This window comes from Dermochelys coriacea, chromosome 7, assembly GCF_009764565.3.
Source record: "Dermochelys coriacea isolate rDerCor1 chromosome 7, rDerCor1.pri.v4, whole genome shotgun sequence".
NCBI classification, from domain to species: Eukaryota; Metazoa; Chordata; order Testudines; family Dermochelyidae; genus Dermochelys; species Dermochelys coriacea.
The window spans coordinates 44,817,009-44,831,338 of NC_050074.1; positions in this window are offsets into that span (position 1 = coordinate 44,817,009).

The window sequence follows — 14,330 nt, forward strand, 5'->3', positions numbered from 1 at the left end:
GAAGAGGCAAAGAGACACAGTTTAAAAAAAAAAATGGAGATCTTTGCCTGTTCGCAAACAAAGGAGAATGCCTGAAACAGAGCGTTGTTTCCACTGCTTTGTACCTGAGTTAGTCATTTACACCTGATTTTGCCACAGTTTACACTCATTGGACCAAATTCTCTGCCGTTGTAAGTGGACAGCCCTCCAGTGGCTTCAAAGGAATTTCACCTATTTATACCAGCAGATGATTTACACTTGTGCAGAATGGTGCAACTAATAATGATAGCTAGAAAGAAAGGAGTATTTGTGGCACCTTAGAGACTAACAATTTATTAGAGCATAAGCTTCGTGACCAAATGCATCCGATGAAGTGAGCTGTAGCTCACAAAAGCTTATGCTCTAATAAATTTGTTAGTCTCTAAGGTGCCACAAGTACTCCTTTTCTTTTTGCAAATACAGACTAACACGGCTGCTACTCTGAAACCAATGATACCTAGCTCTTCCATAGCATTTTGCACCAGTAGATCTCAAAGTGCTTTACAGAAGCATTCCCCTTTTCCAGATGGGACACTGAGCCACAGAGAGGGGAAGTAACTTGCCCAAGGTCACCCAGCCAGTCAGCTGTAGAGCTCGGAATAGATTGAGGTCTCGCGTCCCAGTCCAGTGCTGTGCCTCATAGGCCACCCTGCACAACGCATGAGGCAGTGGAAAACCAGACCCTATATTTCCACCTGATGCCTTTGGGGGGCACATTTTGTCAAGCCTGCATGTAGGAAGCTGCCTGTGAATCACGGTTCTATTTTACCCAAGTGTATCATTCCATTTTTGCATGTCAATCGCTGTCAAAATACCATTTTAAATAACTCTAAGTTTCAGGTAACAATAATATCAGGAAAGAGCTCGATAAGGAGAGGGAAAAGAGGAACACCCACAGTGGGATTAAAGTTAAACATGATCAATGACAGCTATCTAGATTGTTGTTTGATTCAAAAATCCCTTAAGCATTAACATGTAAGACAGTGTCAGCTGCCATGTTAATTTCATACTGGTTCTTTCTAAGTCAAGTTTGCTTTCTAAACGGAAATATCTCCAGAGCCTCAATTACCTTAAGCAAGGGCTCCCAGCAGGAAAAGGAGCATGTTAGACATTCTTAAAACGTCAATAACCCAATTCAGTTGTTTTATTATTTTTATGGCAGCAAGCCCAGCAGGCTCCAAGGCTGACATGGTTCTCTTCTTCAAAGCATACAGGCTCCAATTCTGCTCTCACTCCCACTGTTTTTACCCCAAAGTAACTCCATTGACTCCAGTGAAGTCACTCCTGATTTACACCAATGTGAGTCAGGTCCAAAGCATGGTTTTAGCTATGAAAAATGACAGTAAACATGGCATAGTTTATTCTTGGTCATTGATGCCACAGCAAATTTATGCTGCTCACTAGTAAAAAGGTGCTTTTTTCCTAATTGCCAGCACCACACTGCCAACCTGGGATCTGAAACTCAAGCTGGGTTCTTTTCTTCTCATTCATCATTGCTTCTAGCGCAATAAAGGCCCAACTCTGCCTTGGGTTACAGTTGCACAATCAATGTGTCCTTACATTTGTCCCTGTGCATTTTAGTTAATAACTCCATTGGTGATGTGTAAATCTTAACAGAATCCAGCTCACTCTTGGCTGTGCGGTGCTACTACGATTTAAAAAGGAGTAAACATTTGTTTTTGTCTCTGAAGTCAGCAGAAGTGACTGAATACACACAGGGAGCAGGTCTGCAGTATAAAGAAGCACCAGTTATTTCATTTCATTTCACACATATTTCATTGTAGAATCTCACTATAGTCTGTAGCAATAGATTATAATAATTTGCAGTGTTCACTGGAATCAATGGTTAATTAAAAGCTGTGATTGTAACATATACTGTCAAGGCAAAGATGTCCATCAACTTCTGTAAGCTTTGCCTTAGGCCCACAATGAGTAATTTACTGGTCCCGCAGTTATTGTGCATACATATTTGGCAGTTATGTGCTCAGCAATATTTCACATGCAGACTGATTGTATCAGTTGCCAGTACAGGGAAAGTGCATGTGTTTGACAGATTGCACAAGAAACTGGCAAAAGGCCGCAAACCAAAGATTCTTACAGTCTGCTCCACAAAATTACATAATCTAATAACAGATCTGTCTCCCAGACCAAGTGCTTAGTAAAGTACTCTCCACATTCCACTAAAAGTCTTTTAGTACCCAAATATTTCACCAGCATCTGCAGTAAAACAGAACTGTTGAAAGGAACAGTTGACCATCTATAGTCCTAGAGTCCATGGAACCCCTTTTTGAAGCCTTAAGAGGTGCTTATGTAGCCTAAAGGCCAAATGCTGGCATTCTGCCCTGTTGAATTTGACTCACTACTGATTCAAGTCTCCCAACACTACTATTAATATATAAAAGGATTTTGGGCTGTTTGTGTATCTTAGGGTCTGGCTATGTTAGGCAAATGTAGCACTGCAGGGATGACCAGTGCAGGTAAGCATTGCTTCACAACACTCGTAGTTGCGAAGCAATGCTCACAAAAAGAATGTGGTCCAAGGAATGGAAAGAGAACAAATGCAGCAGATAAAATAGAAGCAAAGAAAATAACCTTGAGATGAAAGGGTTAGCAAGTAAATGAGCTGAAATTGAACAAGGGGACTATATGACAGAAGGGGGATCAAAGACAGGGAAGAAGAGAGGAAATTAAAAAGGCAGCATGTAATAATAGACAATGTGGACCTAATCCTACATCCACTGAAGTCAAGAGTCTGTGTGATCAGATCCTATGTGTGTAAGAAACTGAAGTGCAGAAAATGATCTCATGTTTGCAAAAGAGATGTTGAATGCAAGAAATTAAATATAAATGTTATCTAAAAGCCACATTAAAGTTGATTGTGCTCAATATTTCAGCCTGAAAAACTCAGAGGAAAGGAACAATTAACATTAATAGTTGGAAAAAAGTTTACAAAGGAGACAACCATTATTTATTTCAGCAATAGCAGTTTTTCTGAACTGGGCTGAATTTTGTAGATGTAGATTTTAAGCACAGAACTTTTAGTTATACAGTATTTTTAACAACAATCTTATTTAAATTGCTTACTTTTAGTAATTTTTTAAAGCCACAGCAGTAAAAATGTACATCCTTTTCGCTATACACTTTGATTGATTGATTGATTAATTTCACTGTCTCCACAAAACATAAACCTCAGTAACCTCTCTAATTACAGTAAATGACCAAAAGTCAGTGGTCTAGCTAGAAAAATTCTGCAAACAAAAACAAACAAGTCAGGACAAAATTTAGTAAGGATTCAACTTTACGGTTGAATTTCCAAGTTTGGTTTGCTTCTGAAATGGTTCATTGAGGAAATGCCTGAATACTTCACGTTCAACACAGCAAGATTAAAAAAAGAAGCCTCGTTGCGACTCTTATTAATGCCAGTGGTATAAGAAGCAAGTATTAATTTAAGTGAATAGTCGGCTAATGGAAAGGAACTGGTAGATCTCTTAATTGTACTAGAGCTGTTACTCAAGGCAAGTCTAATCACATCAGCCACACCATCAGAGGATCGTTCACCTGCACATCTACCAATGTGATATATGCCATCATGTGCCAGCAATGCCTCTCTGCTATGTACACTGGTCAAACTGGACAGTCTCTACATAAAAGAATAAATGGACACAAATCAGACGTCAAGAATTATAACATTCAAAAACCAGTTGGAGAACATTTCAATCTCTCTGGTCACTCGATTACAGACCTAAAAGTGGCAACATTTCAACAAAAAAACTTCAAAAACAGACTCCAACGAGAGACTGCTGAATTGGAATTAATTTGCGAACTGGATACAATTAACTTAGGCTTGAATAAGACTGGGAGTGGATGGGTCATTACACAAAGTAAAACTATTTCCCCAGGTTTATCCCCCACCCCTGCCCCCCACTGTTCCTCAGACATTCTTGTCAACTGCTGGAAATGGCCCACCTTGATTATCACTACAAAAGGTCCCTCCCCTCCCCCCCCAGCTCTCTTGCTGGTAATAGCTCACCTTAAGTGAGCACTCTGGTTACAGTTTTCAGAGTAGCAGCCGTGTTAGTCTGTATTTGCAAAAAGAAAAGGAGTACTTGTGGTACCTTAGAGACTAACAAATTTATTTGAGCATAAGCTTTCATGAGCTACAGCTCACTTCATCGGATGCATTCAGTGGAAAATACAGTGGGCAGATTTATATACACAGAGAACATGAAACAATGAATGTTACCATACACACTGTAAGGAGAGTGATAATTTAAGATGAGCTATTACCAGCAGGAGAGCGGGGGGGGGGAGGGAGGGGAGGAGGAAGAAAACCTTTTGTAGTGATAATCAAGGTGGGCCATTTCCAGCAGTTGACAAGAACGTCTGAGGAACAGTGGAGGGGGGAAGGGGGGAAATAACATGGGGAAATTGTTTTAGCTTGTATTATGACCCATCCACTCCCAGTCTCTATTCAAGCCTAAGTTAATTGTATCCAGTTTGCAAATTAATTCCAATTCAGCAGTCTCTGTTTGGAGTCTGTTTTTAAGTTTTTTTGTTGAAGAATAGCCACTCTTAGGTCTGTAATCGAGTGACCATAGTATGCCAACATTTTTATGGCTGACTTAGAACAACGCTTCCTCAGCCCTCATCCCCTAATGCCCCTACTCTACTTGTGCTACATTGATGACATCTTCATCATCTGGACCCATGGAAAAGAAGCCCTTGAGGAATTCCACCATGATTTCAACAATTTCCATCCCACCATCAACCTCGATCTGGACCAGTCCACACAAGAGATTCACTTCCTGGACACTACGGTCCTAATAAGCAATGGCCACATAAACACCACCCTATATCGGAAACCTACTGACTGCTATTCCTACCTACATGCCTCCAGCTTTCACCCAGATCACACCACACGATCCATTATCTACAGCCAAGCTCTACGATACAACCACATTTGTTCCAACCCCTCAGACAGAGACAAATACCTACAAGATCTCTATCAAGCATTCTTATAACTACAATACCCACCTGCTGAAGTGAAGAAACAGATTGACAGAGCCAGAAGAGTACCCAGAAGTCACCTACTACAGAACAGGCCCAACAAAGAAACTAACAGAAGGCCACTAGCCATCACCTTCAGCCCCCAACTAAATCCTCTCCAACGCATCATCAAGGATCTACAACCTATCCTGAAGGACGACCCATCACTCTCACAGATCTTGGGAGACAGGCCAGTCCTTGCTTACAGACAGCCCCCCAACCTGAAGCGAATACTCACCAGCAACCACAACCACACAACAGAACCACTAACCCAGGAAACTATCCTTGCAACAAAGCCCGTTGCCAACTTTGTCCACGTATCTATTCAGGGGACACCATCATAGGGCCTAATCACATCAGCCACACTTTCAGAGGCTCGTTCACCTGCGCATCTACCAATGTGATACATGCGATCATGTGCACCTCTCCCATGTACATTGGCCAAACCGGACAGTCTCTATGTAAAAGAATAAATGGACACAAATCAGACATCAAGAATTATAACATTCAAACACCAGTCAGAGAACACTTCAGTCTCTCTGGTCTCTCGATTATAGACCTAAGAGTGGCTATCCTTCAACAAAAACACTTCAAAAACAGACTCCAACGAGAGACTGCTGAATTGGAATTAATTTGCAAACAGGATACAATTAACTTAGGCTTGAATAGAGACTGGGAGTGGATGGGTCATAATACAAACTAAAACAATTTCCCCATGTTATTTCCCCCACCCCTGCCCCCCACTGTTCCTCAGACATTCTTGTCAACTGCTGGAAATGGCCCACCTTGATTATCACTACAAAAGGTTTTCTTCCTCTTCCCTTCCCCCCCCCACCACTCTTCTGCTGGTAATAGCTCATCTTAAATTATCACTCTCCTTACAGTGTGTATGGTAGCACCATTGTTTCATGTTCTCCGTGTATATAAATCTCCCCACTGTATTTTCCACTGAATGCATCCGATGAAGTGAGCTCTAGCTCACAAAAGCTTATGCTCAAATAAATGTATTAGTCTCTAAGGTACCACAAGTAGTCCTTTTCTTTTTGCGAATACAGACTAACATGGCTGCTAGTCTGAAACCTAATGTTACTTTGTGGTTTGGGGGAAACTGGGTTTAACAACTCTTTCAAGCCTTTTATCTTAACGTTAGCTTTTCATCATATATTGAGCATCATATGACCTTATCTTGCAGAGAGCATTGTATAGAGAGACACCTGGGCCTACACAGAGTGCCATTTGCTCCACCCACACCAAGCTCTTTATAGGATCATCATCCAAGGCCTCCTCTACACTACAGCGTTAGGTCAACATAAGCTGCCTTGTATCAACGAAGCTGTGGAAGTGTCTTCACTTAAATTTGGCTCCTGCTGGCGTAACTGCCTCTCTACAGCGATTTAGTAACCACCCCCCCAAGCGGCAGAGAGTCACTGTCGATGTAATTAGGTAGACGCAGCATCTGCGTAGTTGACATAAGCAACGTAGTGTCTGTTATTGGCTTTCAGGAGCCAGCTCATAATGCCCCATGCTGGCAATACAATGGATACAAGCACGCCTGGGGAGGACACACAGCGTCGACATAAGGAGCCACAGGTGTGCATGCACAAGCAATCGAATAACTGCAGTGGCTATATGTTGAGGTAAGTTAGACCAAATAGTTTTGTAATGTAGACATGGCCTAAGTGCCCAATCTGGAGCGAGGCTGAGCATCTCCTGTGAGCAGCTCAGCAGCCTTCCCCTCCCAGTGAAATGAATGGGGATGGAGGGTGCTCAGCATTAGACTTCAACAAGTGCTGAGCCCTTAAAACTCCTTGCAGGGGAAGCCTCAGGGGACCCAATAGTAGCCTGACTCCAAAGTATTAGAGTCAGTAGGGGCAGAAACAGGCCCCACATGCTCAGGGACTGGGTGAACCAGACAGCATCCAAATATGGAGAGGGGTAAGAGGAGCCAGAGAGCTTACTGAGATGAGAATCACAGAGCATCCATAGCACAATGCAATCTGGCCCTGCCCCTTTTGGCATAGACGGGGCCTCCCTCTCTGCCCCCTGTTTAAACATGAGCTGGGATCTGTCCATGAGATAGGTCTCAGATGCCACCCACCCTAGTAGAGAACTGTGGGGGGATGCCAGCAAAGCCAGAATTGGGTGGTGGCCATGAGGGCCCACACCCCACACAAGACTCCTGCTGGGGTGTTGGTAATGAGGGTCCACACATATGGAGGAACCCACATTCCAAGGGATTGGGGAGGGGTGACCAGTGTTCCCTCCTTTGGGGTGTTTCCTGTGTGTGGAATGAATGACTGTCTGAACTCAAGTTTAACTCCAGGAGAACCTTTCCCTCACTCTTGTGCCACAGTGGTAAAATAAGAAGTGGGAAAACTCATCTTTTTGGCATACCAGGCCAGGCAGCGATACGGTAGGTTTTACAGGCCACGATTTCTGCAACTGAGGTGTTGCTGAGCGTAACCAGCCAGTAGATAACACATACCCCAGTGCTGGTGGTTGGGTAGCCAGGATTTTCTGATCACAAGAGAGTAGGAATGCTTCATTTCTTAGAGGACAATTGGGTAAACCCTGTTTACCTGCATTTACCTTCAACGACACTCTTACCTGCCTCCATGTACTCTTTCCTTCATTTCTTCTCCTTTCTCCCTCATTCCCAACCCCACATTCATAATTGCTTCCTTTCCATCAGTCACTCTCGCTCTTTCACTCTGGAGAGGAAGGGAAAGAATGAGAGAACCAGAGTGTGTGATGAGGAAGAAGCCAACCAAGTAAGAATTTGTTGTGTGGCTCCTGCTCCCCTCAAGATTGAGGGACTCCTCCACTATCAGAGCAGTGAAGGTAGCAGTCAGCGTGTATTTGCTTGAGAAGGTGGATGAGCGGGCACAAAGCAGCAGGCCATGCCCCATCAGGTCCACTGCACTCTTCTTTTTCTCCTGCCGTACACAGCATCTTCGGTTGGGCTGGTGGTGGGCAGGCCCTCCAGAATGGTAGGATTTAGAGATGGATGGGTCAGTTCATCCCTCTCAGAGTTATTGTTGCAGGCTGTCTCTGCATACTCAAACATGCAGGTCTGCATCCACTCCATGTGGTTATATTTTCAGTATTGCCAATCCCCAGTGTTCAGAAACAATTATTATAGTTATTGTTTATAAATGATTAATACATTTCAAGCTCTTTTTCTTTGCTCTTTGGTTTGTGAGCTTTTAGGTTGCACCCGGGTCACATTTTCAAGCTTTTCTCTACAACCACAATGGCTAGAAATTATTTTTACATGAAATATGAGAGCATCATCTAATCACATGACTCCAGGAGCTGAGACTTCATGGAAAACACCCAAATACCAAGAGACTTGCAATAAAATTGTTAGAGTTGGCAACACTGTAACTACAACTTCCCAGACACAAGGACTAGAAACACAATTTTTAAAAATGAAAGCTGAGATTCTGACAGGATCACATAACTCCAGGAGGTGGGGGATTGGGTATGTGCCTGTAGTGTCAACACCTTAATCCGGCCCTGCCCCTATCTTCTGTTCTATATGTATCCTAGTCATATTGTTGCCTTACATAGTAACATAGGAATTGGCAGATTGGAATAGACCTGAGTTAATATCCAGTCCAGTTCCCTGGCTCTGAGGGGATGTCTACAGTGCATTCAGGAGGTGTGATTGCAGCACATATAGGCATACCCGAGCCAGCTTTGATTTAGCTAAATCAAAGCTGACTAGCTGCTTGAGTATATACGCAGGGTCCTGGGGGAGTGGTGTCAGCCCAATCTTCCCCTCATGGAGCCATGCCTTCACTGCTATTGGTACTTGAGCTAGCTAAATCAACACTAGCTTGGGTGTGTCTACATATGCTGCAGTCACACATCCTGGCTATTACACAGACATACCTTGACAGTGGCCAGAACCAGATGCTTCAAAGGAAGGTGTAAAAACCCTGCAGTAGCAAATGTGGAATAATACACATACACACACACACTCACTCCTCATCCTAATCTCTAATAGTTAGCCATTGGCATAAGCCCTGAAGAACAAGGTTAAATATCCCTTCCAGAATGTGTTGCCATTAAATTCTGATAACTAGAATATCCAGTTATCTATATAAGTAACAAATCCTTTTTTGAATAGTATGTTCTTGGCCTCAATTACTTCCTGTGGCAAGAAGTTCCACAGTTTAATCACCTTTCATACTGTAACTTTTGCACCTCACCTTTGATTATCTGGGAGCATTTATGTGCAGGATTTACATCTGCTACGTCAATATCTTGTAGCCAGGAGAGCAGAGAAGGTTCAAACAAGAACTGTAGTACTGGAACTTCTCTCTGACATCTATACAAGAAAAATATTCGCCCAGGAATGATTTGGCTACCTGCCCAGCAGGTGCAGGATGGCTGCTTAATGTGCCTTTGGTAGACTGAAGGGCTACAGGTGCTATTTACTGACTAGATTGGATCTCAGCAAGGTGAGCTTCCCTGTCATTACAGCTGCATGTTGCATAATATCTGTGAGGTGGGCAGTGCAGTCATTTATTATGCCCACTAGGATAGCCTTGCCTGTTGTGTTTGATGTATTTGTAGAGCCAATGCTATATAAAAATACAAGAATTGTCTCCAGTCTCCTCTGTATTCACCCCTGCTGAGGTGTTTAATACTGCTAGCGAATCCAAGCTGGGTCTAAACAACTGTCCTTTGGCGCAGCTAGCTGTCTGTCTGTGACAGCATCACAATATTGCCAAGTGTTATGTATATTTAGTACCTGCCCTCATTCAATATGCACATCTTTATATGACAGGTTTTAATAGAAGCCCCCTCTAACCGCAACACGATAAATAGTCAGGATTGATTTGATCATCTCATTATTTAGCTATGCTGCAGTAGCCCCTCGAGGTGTCAGCCAGGTTGGGGTCTCCATGTGCTAGGAACTGGCAGATCACATGCGTCTGACAGATCACATGGCCCTGCCTAGCTGCTAAATCACATGAAAAGATGGCTGCAAATACACTCAATACTTTCTTCATATTCCTGTTCCATGTGAGCAATTACTGCAGGGGCCCCAGGAGTGTTCTGCGACTGCACATGGGAAGGGAGGAGGAACATGTGATCACAAGTGTCCCCAAGACACTCTGCTCAGCTGTGGGCTGTGCTGTGAAAAGGTTTGAGAACTTCTGCTCTAAGAAAGAGCACTTCCAATCTAGTCTCTCTCTTCTTGATTGTCAAGATCAGCTCTCTCCTGCTGCCCACAGCTGTCTGTCCCAGAATTTGGGACAGGAAGTGGAAGGGGGTTGTTTGTTTTTTAAACTGAGGTTGCTAGTTGAATTGCCTGTGATTTAAAGTCACAGGAGAAAGCAATTCAATGTAATAGAAGCTGCAGTTTCCAAATGTATATCATCAACTATAGATGCTTCCATGGAGAGGAAGGCTGGTATTGTGGTTAATGCACAGGACTGGATCTTAGGAGACCTGAGTTCAAGTGCTCAGCTCTGCTACTGACCTCCTGCACCATTTAACCTCCTGCACCTCTGTCTTCCCTATTCACATTTTAAGTTCTTCATGGCAGAGGCTGCCTCATGTATACGTACAGCACCCAGCACAAAGAGGATCTGATCTCAGGGGAACACATAGGTGATTCCATAATCCAAATAATACATTGTACATACACCAACAAGCAGTGTGATGGAGAGGGGACTGGAGGAGACAGCCTCATAATAAATGAATCCAAGTGCACCACTCTATTTGAGACAGATTAATTAACCCTTTAATGCTAGTAGGTCTGGCGTCCCTAGTCCAGGGCCATCCTTAGGTATATGCAGCATACGCAGCTGCTTAGGGCACCCAAAAATTTTGGACACCAGTGGGACGGCAGATAAGAGTGGGCCAGCTCTCGCACACCGAGCGCACGCTGCAGTCTCCTTAGGCAGGAGCTGTATTCACAGGACCGAATTCGCCAGCACAGCACATTCTGTGTGAGGGAGAGGGTACAGGGGTCTCTGCGGGGAACTGTGACTCTCCGCCACCGTGAGGTGGGCTGGGTGACTCAGTACCCTTTGCTGCCTCATCCCTTCTCCTCTCCGCCCCGGGCTGCCGCAGCATCTACTGCATACGAAGCTCAGTGTGTGTCAGCAATGGGGGGGGAGTTTCTTCTGCGGATCCGCTGGCTGTGCCCCCTCAACACACTGAGGTCAGCGATGCCGGCTGGGGACCACCTTCAGTGGAGCCCCTGCCTGCCCCGCGCATCCTTCAATATTCCCCCTCAGGAACCCCCACTTTCCCCTCCCCCGCCCTCAATATCCCCCCCTCAGGTAACTTGGGGGTATACAAGACAAATCAGACTCCTTAAAGGGGTACAGTAGTCTGGAAAGGTTGAGAGTCCCCTCTGTAAATGGTATTATCCAGTTTAATAAGCTGGGTTTCCAAGGAGCAGAGAAGTAGATATTGGTGAAAAAGGGAAAAAAGTCTGTGAAAAAGGATGCTGATGTTGAAGTTTTGGAGACTTTGTGGAATTTTATGAATGGTTCATGCACAGCTCTAGAGAAGAAGGAAAGAACCCCAACCCTACCTCTAGAAAGACTTTGTTCACCATTGGACAGTCATTGTAATGGCTGTAATGGGTGCTGGCATTACAATAAGAATATCATCTGCAAAAATTACTGTAAGGGAAGCATGTTAATCAGTTCACATCCAATCAAGATTGCAAGTGATCAGAAGTTATCATAATCTGATTACTCAGTTGTCTATGTAAAATGAACAGGTGATGGAAGTTCAGCGTCATAATTGGCATTGTTTATCAGAAAGGATGAGTGACAAAACCTGGAGAGGGTCCTTCTGTAACAAGGGCACGTTAGGTTTCAAAAGAAATTAGCTTGTCTCTGTCCATGTTGCACTAATTTAAGTGGATAGGACTTCTGTAACATTTCTGTCCTACCTTAATCTAGATGAGATGATTCTGTGCTGGCTTCATTTTGGTTACTTTGTGCTTTACCTAGGAATAAAACTAGGGTCCTATTTTCCCACTGCTTGGAAACCCAGCTTATTAAACTGGATAATGCCATTGATCTATTTACAGTGTAAGGTTGATATAGAGTTATAACTGACATTAAGACTGACACCCACTATACATTTAAAACTAAAAGGTGACTTTGTAAAAATGACATGGGTTTCCAACTCTATTGTGTCTCAGTCAGGGTGGAGTGCCTTGTGAGGTGTCTCTACACTAGCTCAAGGTCACAGACTCACAGCTATCCTAGATTAGTTATTTTAAATAATATTTCTGATAATCTGACAATAATTTAAACAGTTATTTCTTTTAAAAAAAACACACTTATAAGTTATAATGTCGTATCAAAAACAATTTTCGAGGTCACAAAAAAAAAACGAAAACATGAAATAGAATTATCTATAAAAGCACAGAAGAGTTCTATACTTAAGTTTGTACATCATGAAAACAATGAAGTTGATCAAGATCATCAAGTAATTGCTGAAGAAAATTTTTATACAGATGAAGTTTGAGAAACTCAACAAAACATGGAACAATCATTTGAAACAGATGCAGACACAAAACAAGAAATTACAACAGTTGAAACTGTACTAGCATGGCATATAGATGACATTGGCGCATGGCTCCAATCTTTAAACAACAAATTACACACCACTATACTTGAGAAAGGCCCTGTGAGAATACAAACTCTGAGGCGAGCAAATCTGCCGATAAGCGCAGGACCCACTTAGGCAGAGGAGGAACTTTGTCACATAGGGTTAAAAAAATCAGACAACTCTTGATGCCCAAAATCAAAGATTGGTGGAGTCAGAGAAGCAGCATTGGCATCATGTTCTTGAACGTCTGTTATCTATTGTTGAATATCTATTGACAAACAATCTTGCTTTTAGAGGAAGCAATGTCAAATTATACCAGCCCAAAAATGGCAATTTTTTCGGCCTTGTACAACTGCTGGGAAAATTTGACACAGTGATGAATGAACATCTCTGAAGAGTAACTGAAAATGAAATACATGATCATTATTTGGGACCAAGAATTCAAAATGAACTGATTATTCTAATGAGTGGTAAAGTGAGAGACAAAATTGTTTCATTGTTTTCTTTGGCAAAATATTTTGTCATAATTCTAGATTGCACTCCAGACATAAGTGATCAAGAACAGATGTTGTTAGTAGTGAGATTTGTTGAGATTAGTGATTCAGCACAGATTCCTGTTAAGGAATCATTTATCATATTTTTAGAAGTAGACGACACTATAGGTTTTGGACTTCTTCAAGCTCTCCTTGATGAACTAAAACGAACAGAACTGTCCGTAATGAATATTAGAGGACAAGGCTACAATAATGGTACCAATATGAGAGGACGCATTTCTGGTGTGCAAGCTAGATGGCTGGCAGAAAATCCATGAGCCTTTTTTGTTCCATGTGCATTCCACAACCTTAATTTGATTTTGTGTTATATGGCCAAGTCTTCTGTAGAAGCTATTTCTTTTTTGGGTTTGCTGCAATGCATTTACATGCTCTTTTCAGTTTCCACTCAATGATGGCAAATATTCAAAGCACATGTCAGTGGTATTACCATTAAGCCTCTATCTGAGACATGCTGGGAAAGCAGAGTAGAAAATGTAAAAATGTTGAAATATTAATCTGAGGAAGTTTATGAAGCACTGGTTGCTATTTCAGAAGAAGCCAGAGATCCAAAAGCTAAAAGAGAAGCACCGTCATTGGCCTCTGAAATATCCAGCTTCAAGTTTCTAACATCTGTCGTAATCTGGTATGACATTCTTGTTAAAATCTCAAGTGTAAACAAAATAATGCAGAGTCCAACGATGCAGCTTGATGCAACACTTACTTTACTAAACAACACACAAGACTTTTTAGTGAAAGATAGAGAAACTGGATTCAAAGAAGCACAGGTTACAGCAAAAAAGTTTACAGAACCAAAATTTCCATGTCCAAATGTGACAAAAGTTTTGAGGAAAAAAACGGCAAGTGGAATATGAAGGAGCAGATGAGCCCATAGAAGATCCAGAAAAGAAATCAGAGGTTGAATTTTTTAATGTTGTGATGGATAAAGCAATATCTGCCATTGATGAAAGGTTTAATACCTTAAGAAGTATTTTGTATGACATAACTAAATTCAACGAAATAGGAAAACAAGAGCAGCTAATGACAAAGTGCAAGATCTATTAGTGCCATTCACCAAGGGGTCCTGCTATCATTTGGGGAGTCTAGACACTAATAAATAATAGCAATAATTGGTTAAGC